Source organism: Dama dama, chromosome 18 (genome assembly GCF_033118175.1).
Source record: "Dama dama isolate Ldn47 chromosome 18, ASM3311817v1, whole genome shotgun sequence".
In the NCBI taxonomy this organism is placed as follows: domain Eukaryota; kingdom Metazoa; phylum Chordata; class Mammalia; order Artiodactyla; family Cervidae; genus Dama; species Dama dama.
The window spans coordinates 62171294-62189903 of record NC_083698.1 but is presented as its reverse complement, the minus strand read 5'-3'; positions in this window follow the sequence as shown (position 1 = coordinate 62189903).

The following is an 18610-nucleotide window of genomic DNA, read 5'->3' as shown; positions in this document are numbered from 1 at the left end:
GTCAATGTTTCTGAAGTTCCCACCTCCAAAGGTGGTGGGGTAGGGGGTTGAGGCAAGAGAAAAGGATTGAGAAAGATGGCCAATATGGTGGCCCTATGGGGAGATAACCTCTAGTATTTACTCCTGAAAAGTGGAACTGTTGGCAAACCACCCAGAAGTCAGGGGAAGGGATTGTAAAAGCAGAAGAAAGAGGAAAAATACTCAACATGTGTTGATTATGAATTTTAATTACTGAGTTATCTGTTCAGTCAAACAAGCTGGGAAAAAAATGTGGGCAGGAAGAGCTCTATGAATGTTACAGATGATATGATTCTGTTTTTAGGAAATGCACAATTAGACTGTGTCTACACAACCCAAAGTAAAAGCAGATGTAGCCGTCATCAGACTATTTTGATTAATGGGGAAATTTGGAGCTTAAATTATCTGGTTCCGCCAGCTATGTTGATCAAATGAACTGGATCATTGCCAGATCTCCATTTCCTTCAGTGAGGTGTAGATACAAGTTTTGAGGTGAGGTAGTGTCAGAGACAGGATTCATCACATGAAGTAGCAGAGTCTAAGGGGAGCGGAAAAGCACCACAAAGCTAGTGATGATGTTGTCTTTGTATTGGGATAATCCATATGAGAGGTCACAGACTTAGTTTACTTCCTAATCACATAATCAACTCAGCAGGCCCCATAATCTCTGGTATGGGACCCTATTTTTCCTTCTTTCTAGGAGTTGGTTATCCAGTTAGGGAAAAGGTCCTCATGCTATTGGTCTATGATGAGGGGACTGGGTGGCTAGACAGAAGTAGAAGAGATGCTAGAGCCCTTCCACACACAAAGACTTCTTTCATGGTAGCTCATGCCAGTGATGGGGCCTGTTCCATGAAGATGGAGCCTTTGCTCTCTTGTTAACAGAACCAAAGTTCTCTATATGACCATCTGCCCTCCAAAGATTTCACTGTGCCACTCAGGTTTGGTTATATGTGACTTGGAGGATGCTGTTGCATGAACAAATATCTGTTGAAATAAGGCACTTTTGGAATATGGGTCCTGCAACATTAACTAATGTGTCAAATGATCTTGAATGTCTTTTACTGTAAAGTCAAATAAGCAAATAAAAATGAAAAGGAATAACCAACCTGGAAATCATTAATGATAAAGGTGATCACAAAGTGGCTGCAATAATCCAAATGTCCATCAATGGATGAAATGAGCTAATAGTAGTGTATACATACCAATAGGATATCAGCCATAAAAAGGAATGAAGTACTGATAATTTCTACAACATAGATGAACCTCAAAAATATGCTAAGTTAAAGAAGCCAGGCACAAAATGTTGCATATCATATGCTTGCGTTTATATTGCTTATCTAAAATAGGCAACACCTCATTTAATTTACTCTCAAATTATATGAAGTCAATAAGGAAACAGAGATCTACAAAGAGTAAGTAAATTTCTTCCAGAGGTTAGTAGAGCAGTTGGGGTTGGTGGTCTATTGCCAAGAGCTTCAGTACTCTCAACCAATACACCAGTGTTTTTTAGACCTTCGAATTTCACAAACTAATAAAATTTCCAAAACCAACATAAGGTAGTCATATTTTATTTTGCCTAGTATAAACACTGAGTAACAAATAATAAAAGAAACAAAACCCTACCATCATTATGCAATCAAATAAAAAATATTTTATACTAAAAAGTAGAACTTAATCTCAGAATAGACAATGGTCTTTTAAGATGGGTCTGTTTAGCTGTATGAAATGTCTCTCACTCATTTTGCTCTCCAGGAGGATTTCATAGTGGAGCTTGAGCTGGTCGCTGTTTGGACAGCCAGCAATAGAAGTGATCAATGAGAGACATAATATTATTAGACTATGTTTTAGGATAATAGTGGCATTAAAGTTTGGGTAATTTAGAGAAGAGATACCTACCAGGAGACCAGCAGTCTGAATGGTCATGATGAGAAGGTGTTGCAGTGGGAATGGAGAGAGTGAGAAGAAACTTGGAAGAAAAATTTTGGTTTATACATGTTTTTTTTTATGCCAGTCAAGGGACAGATAGTTGCTGTTTAAAGCCCAGAGCTTCTATCTGATGCTATATTAGTGAACCCAATCAGGAGGCTGTGAGGATTGTATAGTGCAGCAGATTGCCTCAGAGTTCTGCTTTTGAAGTTAGAAAGCCAAACTGATGTGAAGAGCGTTTGGTCTCTTCTCATTTCTATGTATGTGAAGATTTCCTAGTTATATCAAAGGAAGTCAGTTGTGTATGGAAAGGAGAAAAAAATTTACTTTGGGGTCCTTATTTGTCAAACTCCATCAGGATTTTCTTCTTGCTCATGAAAATGACAGAATTCACTTGAATAGTTTTGACAGCATGTGATGAAATGATGTCAGAGGTGACAGCAATAATAATAACTAATATTTATTGAGTATTTACAGTGATCCAGGCAGTGTGCTTTGCACCATGCCTTATTAATCACTGACAGTAATCCTAGGAGATGGTATTCTTTATTATTCTCATGTTATAGATGAGGAAGAAGAGACTTAGACAAGTTAAGCCTAAGCTCACACAGAGAGGAAGAGACAAAGTGGCTTCTCTGTGGCAGAACTGGCCAACTCTAAAGGCCATATTCTTAACTTTTATTCTCTCCTGCATCTCAGTAAAATTTATGTTGTCTATTGTCTGTTAAATTATGCTTGTTTGATGCATGCATATTTATGTATATATTACTCAGGATACTTGAAACTTTGGCTTTATCCAGTGCCTGACTTCAAATTCAAGTTTTTAAATGTATTAATAATTAATATGATTAGTTTTCTATTGGACAAGAAATCGATCAGGCTTTGGCTGAGTTATTTGGGCATAGGTAAGAGTGAACAGAAGAATTATAGCTAATATTCACCAAGCACTTATTTTGGGCCAGGCACTGTTTAAAGTTCTTTATACATATTATCTCCCTTTGTTTTTACTACAATTTTGGGAGAGAGATACTAACAGGGTCTTCTGAAATTTAATTAATAAGGTGGAAAAATTGCCCTCAGATGGAAAGGCTGTATTAACATTTAATATTCCACTTAAAATGACCTTTTGGGAACAGAATTTTGTCAGGACTAGTCAATTACCCATCCATACTTTCAGATTCATTCATTCACTGAAAAATGCTGCCAGCTAATATATATACCAGTTCTATTCTCAGTTATGGGTCTGTTTGCAGTAATGAAGCACTCTGATTGATGAAACATAGCCTCTGCTCTTGAGATGCCTACTTCTTAGCAGAGGGAGAACTGAAGTCCATCTACATGTCACCAACACTTCCTGCCCTGGTGAAAAGTGGGTGAAAGAAATTGAATGGGGCTTCCCCAGTGGCTCAGTGATAAAGAGCCCACCTACCAGTGCAAGAGACATGGCTTTGATCCTTGTCTTGGAAAACCCCACATGCCACGGAGCAACCATGTCTGTGCACGCTATTACTGAATCCTGGGCACCCTAGAGTTCATACTCTAGGGTGTATGTAATGGGAGAAGGCACCACAATGAAAAGCTTGTGCATCACAACTAGGGATAAGCCCCTGCTAGCCACAACTAGAGAAAGGCCTGCACAGCAGAGAAGACCCAGCACAGCCAAAAAAGTGAAGTAAATAAATAAAGAAGAAATTGGATAATCTGACCTTGATTGAGGAAGAGATACAATAACATTTTCTTAACATTTAAGACTGGATTGTTAATTTTAATTGATGTCATGGTCTTCTGATTATGCTGCTTGTCCTAATTAAATCAGGAGTATTGCATTTTGGGGGTTTCTCTGGTGGTTCAGGGGTAAAGAATCGCCTGATAAGAGATCTGGATTCAGTCCCTGGGTCGAGAAGATCCCCTGGAGAAGAAAATGGCAACCCATTCCAGTATTCTTGGCTGGAGAATTCCGTGAACAGAGGGGCCTGGTGGGCTACAGTCCATGGGGTCGCAGGAGTCAGGCATGACTTAGAGACTAAATCACCACCATTGCCTTTTCTGATCTCTGACTCTAACCAAATTCTTGCGTTCTTGCTCCACTCAGAGGTCAAAAAAACTAACCCCATTCAAATGTTTTCTTTAAATAGGATTATTTCTTTAATAGAAACAAGAAAATAGTATCATCATTACCAATGTCTACTCTCTTTTTGTTATTAATTCTTTAAGTAGTAAGTACCACTGAGTCACCGCCTTGGGCAAGGACAGTTGGATAACACTATGAAATACTCCTCCTTTAGGAAGGAAGATAGAAAAATAAATTATTCTTAATGTATTGCTGAAAATCTCCCCAATACATTGGATTAATATATTTTTGTACTCAACCTGCATCAGAGTGGTGTGACCCGTCACATTGATCATAAAATATTAGTTCCCAGGAAGAGTTTAGCGAAGAACACTTGTGAGAGTGGCAACGTAGTCTGCAAATGGTGTGTAGCAACCATTGCTTCCGTACAGCACCAAACTTATCCAGGGAGAAGAAATCACATTTCATCAGAGAACAGGTTTTCCACCTGATTTGTGCTCAGAACATGTAAAAAACATAGCAAATTGCATGCTGCATTGACTTAGGAACATACATATGCATTTAAATCACTTATGTTTTACTTTTTTTATGATGCATTGGTGAATTGTATTTCTTTTGCATTTGCAATTAGGAGGTGGAACAGATGTGATGGCTTCATCTAAAGTGATATGTCCATTAAAATACCCAGTACTACCAAGTAAATGTTTCCTCTAACAAGGGAGGCTGTCCATGGCAGTGCTGTTTTTGAGCCAGTTAAACAGACAATGAGGAAACACATGTGTGTCTTCAGGAAATGCAGATTAATTATGGAAGTCAGAAATTTGTGGCGTGGGGTTCAACTGTTTATATCGATGTATCAGTTACTGCTTGTTTTTGTTTCTTCTTTTTGTTTGGAGATGTGTGTGATGCTCAGTTGCTCGGTTGTGTTTGACTCTTTGTGACCCCTATATGGCTCCTCTGTCCATGGGGTTCTCTAGGCAAGAATACTACAGTAGATTGCCATTCCCTTCTCCAGGGGATCTTCCTGACCGAGAGATCAAATCCACGTCTCCTGTCTTCTGCATTTTCTGCACCGGCAGGCGGATTCTTTACCACAGAGCCACTTGGGAAGCTGTCTTATTTGGAAATGGAACATTAGCAAAGGAACATTCATTCCTTCAACATCACTTTTTGTTCTCAAACTGAGTCAAATAATCAAACCTATCTGTATTTCCAAAGAGACCAAGACCTTTTTATTTTAGCAAGCTGCAGTCCAGTAAAACCAAATACTCAGCTATCATGCACTTGGTGATGAAATGTAGTTGACAGTAGCACCAGCTCTTTTAACCTAAATAAAATGTAGATTTTTATTTTGATCAATAGCAGCTTTCTGGAAATTTGCAGTTATGCTTGATTGAGACAGACTGTGACAGCCAACGCAGTAGCTGGCAGATAATTCTTTAATATATGAACTCAACTGACCCAATTACCCACCTCCAGCCTCAATGCAAATAGCATCTGCAGCAACATTTTCACCATTTTATTCTTGCAATGTCAATCCACTTATAATAAAAGTTTAAATAAAATTAATCTTTGTAGAACAGGTGCATATTAATACCTTGTACTGCTATAATTAAACAACTCTGTTTTTGAGTCACCAGTGTTTGTAGACACATCCTCAAGTTCAAAGTTGGCATTTTCTTTAAAGGGAAATTTAATAACAGGAACACTACATGGTCTGTGCGTAGCTTAAAAAGACAGTATAGTTTCATACAGATTTCATTTAAGATACATTATTGCCAAAATAGAATATTTTCTTGACATAAAGCATGCAGAAAGGGTTTATATGGGAAGAAATGTTGCAATGAAATATGTTAGATGATTGTGACATCCAATCTAATAAGTTAATAAGTTAGGCTTTTGTATAGAAGAAGGCTATTGTAAGCCCCAAGGATGCTAGTATCATGCCCTATAAACTAGGTGGAAAGAAAATTCTTTCAAACTCCTCCAACCACATCCCCGAGATGGTCAGCTAAGTTGTACACTGTAGCTGAACACTAACAAATGTATCTTGACACTTACTTCTCTTGGCTTACTGGTTTTGTAGGGTACAAAAAAATTTCCCTCGACCTTCTTAGGTCCCTGACTGGGTCTGAATGTTAAATTAACAAAAAGATATTAACAGGAGAAAAGTACACAACTTTACTATATATGTTTTAAGTAACAAGGAAACTTTTGTAAGGAGATGAAGGCCCGAAGAAACAGTTAGACCTGAGAATTTTTATGCTGGGTCTGATGCAGAGTGGGCAGCTGGGCAGAGCTGGGATGGGTTAAGTATGAGGTAAGCACAGTCACGTGGGGAAACTGAGCAAGGTCTATGTGTTTGGGCAGTGTCCCCGTGTCTTCAAGATAAAGATGCTCTCCTTTCTTCCAGTGTAGGGAAGGCATGTCTCACATAGGGTTTATGATCTGTGTCAGGAGAGTAGGTTGGGAGGAAAGTTAAAGTGACTTTCCTGCTTCTGCTGTTTTCTCAAACTTCTTCAGCTTAAAATACTCAATATGCCAAAGTGCCATATTTTGGGGTAGTGTGTTCACATTGACTGAAATATTAAAAATGTCTAGCTTTCTGTTTTTGCTGTGGAAGTTATCACTATTTCATGTTTTCCTTGTTTCACTAGTCATGACTTCACTTTCCTATTTCTAAATATCATAAACTTATTGAATGTACACTCTCCATTGACAGTAGCTCTCAAATTCTATTTGGACACTCTATTTGGGCACTCTATTTTAGACACTCTCAGGTCAATAATGGTGAACTGATTTGACCAAGAAAACAAAGCCTTTGATTTTTTTCCTAACTGCTAATTTTCCATTTGCAAAAGAGAAATAATGATATATTTTCTTTAACTTTAACTTTATATGGTTTGTGTGTCCCTATAAATTCATATTCTATAAATGCCTTAAAGATTTATTCGAAATGCCAATTAAGTTGTTGGCAAATGATGGACAGATATTAATAGTAAGCATGTTGCAATAAGAATAATAAACTCAATTTATTAAATTGATATCCTATTGGTTAGTTAATTATTTCTAGATAGCATGTAAACAGACACCATGTTAGGGAGTTTCTAGTCCACAATAGCCGAAAATGCATAGATGGTTCAGTACTCTATAAAGCTTACAACTGCTCATAAATTCAATTATATATAATATCATTATCTCTTTGAAGCTCAGGGGATTGGGAAATGAAAAGGAAGAGTTTAAAGACATTTCTGTAGTCAATGAGGAAGTTGTCTTTCCGGGGCCCTTTCAATGAGCGTCACTTCCCGTGGAGTCACAACTGTGACCCTGACAACCAGGTGTGTAGATTCTGCCCTCAGCAGATAAGGTCAGCACTGGGCGGTCCTTGCATGTGGTCCTAACCAGGGATATCTAAACACAAGTGCCGTAGGTTAGCCTTTTGCAGAGAGAAACAGAAAGAACAGACCGTGCAATGTACCAGTGAGAGTAGTTTTATAGTATGTTTGTATCAATGTTCTATCATGCATGGGATGAACCTAAGAAAAATCAGTGTTTAGTAATGTAACCCCTACTGTTCTTTGATTTAAAGTCTGCCGCTTCCTGGGAGAAAGAGGCTAGGTTGAATCACTTCTAGGACCAATACTCAATGTAGCTGCATTTGAATTTTTTTCTTCAAATTTTATGAAAACACATTTGTTTTCCTTAAAGAAAATTTGAGGCTAACAATAGCTAGTAACAACTAAGTTCTTTGATGTTTGATATTTTTATTTAGATTTACTATAGCTAAGAAGAAATTAAGATTCCTATTTCCTCTTCTGATAATGCAAGTAAAAATGGATCTACTTTATTGTCTAGAGCAGGGGGAATCCTTTCATCTGTTCCATTGAAAATATGATTATTTAAATGGATACACTTGGATTTTTTTCAAGATTCTGGAACAAATATGGTGGCTGGGTAGAGATTTTTCAATAAGTAAAAGCTTTTCTCTTACCTCTCCAAAGAATGCACCATCTACTTCTCTTTTGACCCTAGATCCTTAATTGTTCCCTGCATCCTTTGCCCAAACCTCTCTTCTGTTTTTCTATTATTTCTCTTGGCAATTCAACCTCTCTTGTGGTTCCAGTGATGATCCAAAATCTATATCTTCAGCCTTACGTCTAAGCAAACTTTTCCAGAAGCCAGTATGTTATACACTTCCAAAGACTGTGTGCACATATACACATATATATGTGTATTAATACATATATATCAGTTCAGTTCAGTTGCTCAGTTGCCGACTCTTTGCAACCCCATGAACTGCAGCATGCCAGGCCTCCCTATCCATCACCAACTACCGGAGTCCATCCAAACTCATGTCCTTCGAGTCGATGATGCCATCCAACCATCTCATCCTCTGTCGTCCCCTTCTCCTCCTGCCCTCAATCTTTCCCAGCATCAGGGTTTTTTCAAATGAGTCAGTTCTTCCCATCAGGTGGCCAAAGTATTGGAGTTTCAGCTTCAGCATCAGTCCTTCCAATGAATATTCAGGACTGATCTCCTTTAGGATGGACTGGTTGGATCTCCTTGCAGTCCAAGGGACTCTCAAGAGTCTTCTCCAACACCACAGTTCAAAAGCATCCATTCTTCGGCACTCAGCTTTCTTTATAGTCCAACTCTCACATCCATACATGACTACTGGAAAAACCATAACCTTGACTAGACAGACCTTTGTTGGTAAAGTAATGTCTCTGCTTTTTAATATGCTGTCTATGTTGGTCATAACTTTCCTTCCAAGGAGTAAGCGTCTTTTAATTTCATTGTTGCAATTGCCATCTGCAGTGATTTTGGAGCCCAGAAAACTAAAGTCAGCTACTGTTTCCACTGTTTCCCTATCTATTTGCCATGAAGTGATGGGACCAGATGCCATGATCTTAGTTTTCTGAATGTTGAGTTTTAAGCCAACTTTTACACTTTCCTCTTTCACTTTCATCAAGTGGCTCTTTAGTTCTTCTTCACTTTCTCTCAAAAGGGTGGTGTTATATGCATATCTGAGGTTATTGATATTTCTCCCGGCAATCTTGATTCCAGCTTGTGCTTCATCCAGTCCAGCGTTTCTCATGATGTACTCTGCATATAAATTAAATAAGCAGGGTAACAATATACAGCCTTGACATACTCCTTTTCCTATTTGGAACCAGTCTGTTGTTCCATGTCCAGTTCTAACTGTTGCTTCCTGACCTGCATACAGGTTTCTCAAGAGGCAGGTCAGGTGGTCTGGTATTCCCATCTCTTTCAGAATTTTCCACAGTTTATTGTGATCCACACAGTCATGTATCTATCTATATATATATTCCAATTTACTTATCTACAGTTCTGTATCTCCAATCAAATTGTGGTTGCTCTAAAACTGTACTGGTCCTCATCCTTCCTAGATCTGTTTTTCTACTCTCTTCCTATTTCTGCAATTAATTCCATCATCCCATCTTCCTAGATCTTAATCAAAATCTCCTGGTGGTCTCTCGGCTCTTCAGTTCTTTTTTCTTCCCCCGTTTCCCACAGCAAAGCTCTCTGCTGAGTCCCAGTGGCTTTACCTTTTCAGTGTCTGTCTTTTCTGACTCTTCTTCACTCTCCTAGTCTATAGCACTGGGCTGCCAGCCATTCTGCTCTGATTCAAAAATCTTTCCTCTTCCAATTGATTATTACCTGACTTCCAGATTAACATTTTTCAAGCACAACTATGATACTGTTACAGTGTTGTCAAGATATTTCAGTGGCTTTCCTTTGCATCCAGCCTAAAACCCAAGCTTGCTTTTTGGCCTCAGCCTATACCTTCAGTCTTTACTCCCACTCTGCTGAACCTAGCTCATCTGCCTTCCTGCAACTGTGTGCTTGACATACTCTATCCACTGTGAAAAACACCCAGCTCCTCCAGCTACATGTGGCCATTTTCCACTCCAAAGGCCATTACAGAAGCTACCTATATGCCATTGCAAAAGTCACCTAGATAAAGCTTTCTCCAAGGCTCCCAGCTGGAAAGAAGCTTCCAGTTCTCTGAATTCATGTAGTTTTTTTTTTTTTTTTTTTAAATCTATTTTATTAGTTTACCAGAGCTGCCATTGGAGAATTTAAACAACAGAAATGAATTTTCTCACATATCTGGAGGCTTAGAAGTCTGAGGGTAAGCTGTTTCCAGGGCTCGTTTCCTCTAAGGCCCCTCTCCTTGACTTAGAGATGGTGGTCTTCTCCTGTGTCCTCACATGGTCTTCCCTCAGAATGGATCATGTCCTAATCTCCTCCTCTTAAAAGGACAGCAGTCATATTGGATTAAGGTCCATCTGAATTACCTCATTTTAACTTAATTATCTTTTTAAAGAACCTCTCTCCAAATACAGTTAAATTCTGAGGTTCTGGGGTTTAGGGCTTCAACATATAGATTTTAGGAGGCACCATCCAGCCCTAACGCCCATCTCTGCAACATGTCTCACTTTTTTGTGTAAATATCATAAATTCCTGAACTTATTCTTAACATGAAAGGGCAGGGTCCACATTTGCTCCATGAGCCGTCTACACAAACCCTATAAACATTCAACATAGTACCTTGCACATAAGAGATATGTAATACTTTTTAAAAAAAATAATAGGAGATTAAACCAGTCAATATTAAAGGAAATCAACTTGAATATTCGTTGGAAGGACTGATGATAAAACTGAAGCTCCAGTATTCCAGGCACCTGATGCAAAGAGTTGACTCATTGGAAAAGGCTGGGAAAGACCGAAGACAGGAAGAGAACGGGACAACAGAGAATGAAATGGTTGCATGGCATCACTGACTCAATGGACCTGAGTTTGAGCAAACTTCAGGAGATAGTGAAGGACAGGGAAGCCTGGCGTGCTTCAGTCCACGGGGTCACAAAGAGTCAGACGCGACTTAGCGAGTGAGTCAGACGCGATTTAGTGACTGAACGACAACAACGAAGAAAACAAACTGACTTTTTTTTCAAGGAACATCTGATATGTAAATAATAAAGACTACATTCAGCAAACTGATTTGGGTAGGTGTCAATTATTTGGATAATTATTGCAAATACAGCTACTGAGAAATATGAAGACTTTTAGCTAGAATTGTGCATATTGTTAGCATTAGTTACACTAAACAACTAACTAACTAGCTGATGCTTATTCTGCCACAAAATGTATTCTTTGGTCTGAATTATCTGACCAGAATTCCACAATGAGTATTGCCAAATGTCAGATCAAGCATGGACTATAGAAAAGCTTAATTTTGTCTCATGGCCAATCTCTCTGGTATAGAAACTCAACTCTTTCATATAGATACAAATTGATATGTTGCTGTGGAGAATGAAAGATTCCTCAGGATTATTAAATATTTGGTAGATAAAATCAATGACAAAAAATGACAGATAATTAACAATGGGCTCATGGAATACCTTTCCTTTAAAATCAACACACATGAATCTTTTGAGATATTATCCATAATTGCCTTTGGAAAATTTGAATAAAAAATCCCTGTAGAATTAAGGAATATAAATTGGTGCAACTGGTGTACAATAATGTTTCTGACTTTTGCAGATGCCTATATTAGGATAATTAGCCAAGTCAAAGTAGCCAGAGAGAGAGAGAGAGAGAAAGAGAGAGACTAAGAGAGAGAGAACTTGTAGGCTCCTGTCACTAAGTTTCAGAGAAGCTGAGCCAACATCAATTTTCTGACTCTCGCCAACCCCCTCTCTCCTTCTATCTCTTTCTCCCTTACTTCTCAGTATGTTTGTTTTCATCAGCACAGAAACAAGATGTCCCCACTGGCTCTACAGACCCTTATTAATCATCATTTTAGAAGGAGAAAGAAACTTTTTCCTCTGACATACATTATCAGTCCCCATCTTCAGGACTCTAAAAAAGGGCAGGGTATGGAGGTGGGTCTCCTGACGACAGGTCCATGGCAGGTGGGGAGGAAGTATGAAGCCAAAGAAAGAGAAGTGCAGGTGAGGCAAAAAAGTAACAGATGCCTCCTGCAACTGCCGAACTATTTACAAACAAAATCTATTTAACCTCTCTCTTGGGAAAATTCCCACTTTTTTAAACTCAAAATACATCAGAGTGGCAGATAATCCTTTTAAAGATAGGAAGGTCATAAGAGAGTAAAAATTAATACAATACAGTAAAATGAATAAAGATAGGAAGTCCAGATAGTATTGATATTTTATAATTAAAGTAAATGCTGTCACATGATAAAAATATTAGGTGTTGGATGTATTCCGGCCCTCCAAGCTGAGCTTTTAAAAATGGTGGTAGTAGCCAGGTACATTAGAAACCTTAAAAGCTTTGGGGCAAAATAAACAATCTGGGTATGTTTTCTGGCTCCAAAATTTACTCCTGTGCTTGTTACTGAAGTTTTTCATTTCTTTCTTTTTTATTACTTGAGCAAGTAATACACTGGGTGGATTTCTTTGGATTTTCCTATGTTCACTTGTCAAATGGGGCTAATTACTCTTTTCTTGGATGGTTGATGCAAGGATTAAAGAGATGTTGCACACAAAGCAGGCATCATATGGTAGATCCTCAATAAAGGGTAGTTTTCCAGCACGATGTGCACACTTACAGTCAAATTGATTCCCCTTTCCCTTTATTAGCCACTTTTTCCCCAGTTGACACTATACAGTACAAATGGAAGCAAAAGTAGTTTGTTCAGGTAGTATGGATTAGGAGCTGAATTAATGATAAACTATACTCAGCATATTTCTGGTAATGAAAAAGACAAGCATATTAATTACACCTTGTTACATGTCAGAAATCCAGTTGAAAGGAAAGACAAAGCTGGACACCCACTGAGTCACGATCATGGTAAAGCGAGCGTTTTGATGGGACAGAATATCGTACGTCACATTGTCACCGTCACTCTGTCAGTCATCGGTGCCTGTGACCATATGAGGCCCCCAACCACATACAGCTGTGCAGCACAGCGTTCAAACCCGAGGAAACAGCAAGGCCTTATATGCTGATCCATTATTTCAAAAATTCAAAGTCACATTTTCCTTTCACAGTGGAGAAATGGGTTGAGTTCTTTACTCTAGCTTTGGAATTTGTGTTCAGTGTTTAAAGATGGCATAACTTCCCTATATTTTTGTTTCTCAAAAATAGATGACTGGCAGGCTGAATATTTTCTTAATATCTCTGAGAAAAATTCCCTTCCACTTGTAAAATGGTAAACCTCTCTTATAAGCCTATGGAAAGAGTATTTAAGGGAGAGTGTTCAATAGTGTTAGTTTTTTCTAGCTATATCTCCTTGGGGCCCACAGTTGAGATGAAATGACAGGTATGGGATTTTCATCAGAAGAAATCATTCTAGAAACTTGATGAAAAACAGAAAAAAAAAACCTGAATTAATTTACACAGCCTAACATATGATCATAATTTTCTTTGCACGTGTTTATTGTTGGTAAAGTTTAGAAAAATTCATATTTTAATCTGAAGTACAGTCTCACGAAATGTACATGGTTGTGTGGGTAAATGTTTATGGGAACTTTTCAGTTTTTGCTGTTCTGCCTCCTTTCAAAATATTCAAATATATTTGGCTTTTGTAACTTCACTAATTAAACCTTCTAAAACAGATGGAATTATAGAAATTAGAGGGTTAGAAGTATCGTTTTAATTGGTTTACGATCTATGTGACACACAGTGACATTCATACTGTATAAAATACATACGAATGGCTTAAAAAAGATAGCACACCAATTAATTTTTCTTTAGCTCTTTCAATTAAATCTTGTTGTCTTTGTTATTTAATCCCCTTTCCATTAGCCTGGCTCTGTTAGCCTAGCTCTGACCAACCCAAACTGTGAAGATACAGGTTGTAATCCGAACCATATTGGAGAGTTTTTTCCAGGATGACTGAAGGTCGGGGAGAATCTGAATTTACCTTCTTTCTAAATAAAATATATCAATTTAAGAAAAGCCTATAAGCCTGTGTGTGGCAGCTTCCTGGCATGTTGCATAGGTTAATCTTTCTTTTTGAAATATGATTGCTTAATGTATGTGAGCAACCACAGTCCTCTGATTTTCTGGAATAGACTTGATTTCAAATATTTTATTTTACCATCCCACTAAGGACTCCTGCACCTATCAGACCTCAGGTTCAGATGTTTGAGTTGAGCTGGGGAGCTATAATCTCTGTACATAGATTTTTGGGGAGATCTGTATAGGCTGCTTCCTGTGTGTCTATACGCCTGACATAGACACATGTGTCTTCAGCCAGACTCTTCCCTGGCTGAAGGTCTTTCCTGGTGGTCCAGTGGTTAAGGCTTTGCCTTTCAATGCAGAGGATGCAGGTTCTATCCCTGGTCAAGGATCTAAGATTCCACATCCCTTGAGGCCAAAAAATCAAAACAGAGAATATATCGCAATAAATTCAATAAAGATTTTTTAAATATTTCACATCAGAAAATCTTGAAAAAAAAAAAAAAGAATCTGGTTGAAAAAAGCTCATCCCAACCTTCAAAGAGATTAATTTTAAGGCCCACAGTGAAGGTCTCAATTAAATGAAACTGCTCTATCCAGTAAAATAACATGCTGTTTTAAAAAAACAAAACAGTATGCTACCTTCTTTGGGCTACTGTTGGCTAATAAAATTAAACTCAAGTACTTCTTTCAAATATCTCAGTTTGCCATTTAGATGTGATTTTAAACATACTCTTCCCTTTTGTTGCCATGGTAACACGTTTGGGCCCTTAGGAGTGACAGGAAAGTATCACGGGACTGGTTCCTGTTTGAACACACTGCTCCCTGGGTCTTGCCTTGCAGTGGGAGGACGGGGGAGGTTAGAATCACTGCTCTTCCCACAAGTCAGGTAAACCCATGCATCAAGTCACACTCAGAGCTGGGGAAATCACCCACAGCAGGGACAGATTACCTCTTATAGTCACGATGGAGAATGATTCAAATTCTAGCTTTAATGATCCCAGATAGAGCCCTTCTCCTCCCCACCAATGTGACATTTTGCAGACATTTTATATATCAAGGAAATATCTAATTGAAACGTGCTTCCAAGAATGCCTATAGAGCTGGCTCTAGGAATCTTCCAACTTTGCTGGGGTCAATTAAAAGAACCGATCAATTGTTTTTAAAACTTTAAAATATTAAAAAAAAAAAAAAAAGGTGGTGGGTAAAGAAAGTGGACAAAAAGTAATGTTAAATAGCATGGAGCATGACTAATGGCGCTAGCATGTTAAAATCATTGGGAAAATGTCCTTGGAAGACAAATGAATTTTCAGCAGAATAATTAACTTAATTAACAAATTTGCATGCATATTCATCAGGCTATTGAAGTCTTTCCAGCCCAGCTTGATGAGCGTTGGTGTAATAATTGTCTCATTTACATTCTGCAATCTACTACAATTTAGGGCATGCAAAAAAAGCCGACCTCTTCCCTTTGACTTTCTTTAGAACACACGCACTCCTAATAACAGGGCCATCACCCACTCAGTGGCCTTAAGTTCTGGCCTTTTGAGAGAACCACCCCACACACCCCACTCGCTGCCTGCCCCCAGGAGAGTTGACTATGGTCTCCCCAGCCCCCCAGCCTTCCTCTTCCTTTTTCTTCTTCTCTTTTATTTTTTTTTTTCCTTTTGGCCCAGGTTCTCTGTTTTTGCCTCTGCTTGCTCTCCTGGGTAAATCTTGGCACCAGTTCTGACTTCAAATCTCCTGGGTCGCCAGACTGCATCATGTAAAAATTGCCATTTCCCTCTATCTCTGCAGGGCAATCTTTAAAGGCAGTAAGGTGTGACGCTCCAGACTGGCAGCTTGGCAAGATGCAGCCCATGGATACCAGCACACGGGAATCTGGACCGTTCACTCTGACAGCAGTCAGCGCTGGGAACAAAAGGAACGGCGCGCGAGAAAAAGCGCAAATGTATTTTTACATATTGTAGGCATATGGCCACAAGACCAGCAGAAGTATATTTAATTACCAATTGCGTACATTCACGAGAAAAACAGCGGGAAGGAAAAAAAAATTGTGTACACAGGATATTATTCTACTTTAACTTTTCACCTCATTTTTGTTGTTTGTTTGATTTTTTTACACAAAGATAAAAGGGATGTGTATCAGAATTGCTAAGGGTTATCTGCTGTAATCCTACCAAAGGTGATACAGATTTTGTTTGATGTGCTTTTCTGAATAGCATAACTTTACATATGGAAATATAAAAGTTTTTAAAAATTATTTTAATTAGAAAATGACTTTATGAAGTATTTTGAGGGGTCTAGGGAGGCCTATGTGAAATACAATTAGACAATCTTACTGTCCTGTTAAAATTATACTTCTGATGTTAAACATTCCTTTAGGTCTTAACAAGGAAAAGACCACCTTTGAAAATTTATAGTTTTGTTTTTTCTTATAAAATCACAACAGTTCCTAATTGCCTGCTTCTTGGCCATCAGGCACTGTGCTAGGCAGTAGAGGGGCAAGGATGAACCAGATCTATTTCCTACACTCAAGAGGCTCATAGTCTGATGGGAGACAAATATACATATGTATGATCATACTACTAAGTTATTAAGTATATTAAAAGTATAACCAAAATTAAAAGTATATTTATAGTATATATAATAAAATATGTGTAATGTAATGATGTAGATATACTGATCCAGGGACCAGAGAGAATTGACTCTTACTTTAGCCTGGGAGTTACTCACCCAGGAAGGCCAGGGATGAGTTCATTAACTCCTGGAAGTTAACGAAAAGGAGCTTTTGGTCTGAGCAAGAGTGTAGATAAATGGTATCATGGTATCTGCTGATCCTGTTGATTCTGTTTCATCAGTCATCAACCTGTTGGAAAATTATCTGAATCAATGTGTTAGAACTTCCCACTACCCCAATCTCTAGCAGCTGCAGAGAACGGGGTTAGACACTTACTGGTACCACACATACACCTTTGAGTCATCTGGTTGCTGGGGATTGGGGCTGATGGCTAGAGTTCAGAGCCAAATCCAGCGAGAGTCTGTGTCAGTGAATCACAGGTCTCCTCCGAGGAGTGCTGGGGAGTGAGACTTCAGCAGCAGTAGATGTAGCAGTCCCAGCATCGAGGAAGGGTTGGGAGACTTTGCTATATGACCAAGCTAGTAGCCAAGGACAGTAGTCAGGAAGAGGAATCCCAAAGATCAAGGCAGACAGACCTGATCCACTGAATTAGTGGCCAGTTCTTTGAGTTTCCCAGCCCTGACTGATGATACCTGGCAGGTACGCCTCTCGGGTTGACAATTCTGAGAATCCTGTGGACAGTTCTCTTCTTGTTCTTGCTGGCCTCTGCAGGGTTTATTGGAAGGACAGATTTAGAAAGGGTTCCAAACCCTAGGCATGTTATAGTTGTGATAAACACCAGAGGCTAGTTCCACCTTCTATGGAGCAAGTTTGGTTTATTTAGAGCTTGGCCCCGGAGAGGTCAACAGCTAAGAAAGAGGCGAAGCTCATTGAAAAGCTTCAAGTGGATCCCATCTGAGCACATGATTTGTCCTAAGTAATTGGTGAATTCAAATGTGCTTGGGTAGGAGTTGTTGTTCTGTCTCTAAGTCATGTCTGACTCTTTGCAACCCCAAGGACTGCAGCATGGCAGACTTCCCTGTCCTTCACAATCTCCCAGAGTTTGCTCATATTCATGTTCATTGTGTCAAAGATGCCATCCAACCATCTTGTCCTCTGCCAGCCTCTTCTCCATCTGCCCTCAATCTTTCCCAGCATCAGGGTCTTTTCCGATGAGTTGATTCTTTGAATCAAGTGGCCAAATTACTGGAGCTTCAGCTTCAGCATCAGTCCTTCCATTTAAATATTCAGGACTGATTTCCTTTAGGATTGACTAATTTGATCTCCTTGCAATACAAGTCAAGAATATTCTCCAAAAAAAAAAAAAAAAAGAAAGAAAGAAAGAATATTCTCCAGCACCACAATTCAAAAGCATCAGTTCTTTGGTGCTCAACCTTCTTTATGGTCCAACTGTCACATATACATGACCACTGGAAAAAACAAAGGTTTAACTAGATGGACCTTTGTTGGCAAAGCAATGTCTCTTTTTAATATGCTGTCTAGGTTTGTCATAGCTTTTCATCCAAGAAGAAAGTATCTTATGCAGTCATTGTCTGCAGTGATTTTGGAGACCAAGAAAATAAAATCTGTCACTGTTTCTATTGTTTCTCCATCTATCTGCCATGAAGTGATGTGACTGGATGCTATGATCTAGTTTTTTGAATATTGAGTTTTAAGCCAGTTTTTTCACTCTCCTCTTTCACCCATCAAGAGGCTCTCTAGTTCTTCTTCGCTTTCTACCATTAGAGTGGTATCATCTGCATATCTGAGGTTGTTGATATTTCTCCTGGCAATCTTGATTCCAGCTTGCGTTTCATCTAGTCTGGCATTTCACATGATGTACTCTACATATTCAAGGCTATGTGCCGGGAGCCGGTACATGAGATCCCACCCATGACAAGGTCATGAGGGAGAAAACCTGACGGGCAAGGCGGATCAGGTTTTCAGGGATTCCGAAAAGCTGCCTCCGGTGCTCACCTTAAAGGTGATTATCTGTCTTTCTGATGCTTGCTTCAATAGAC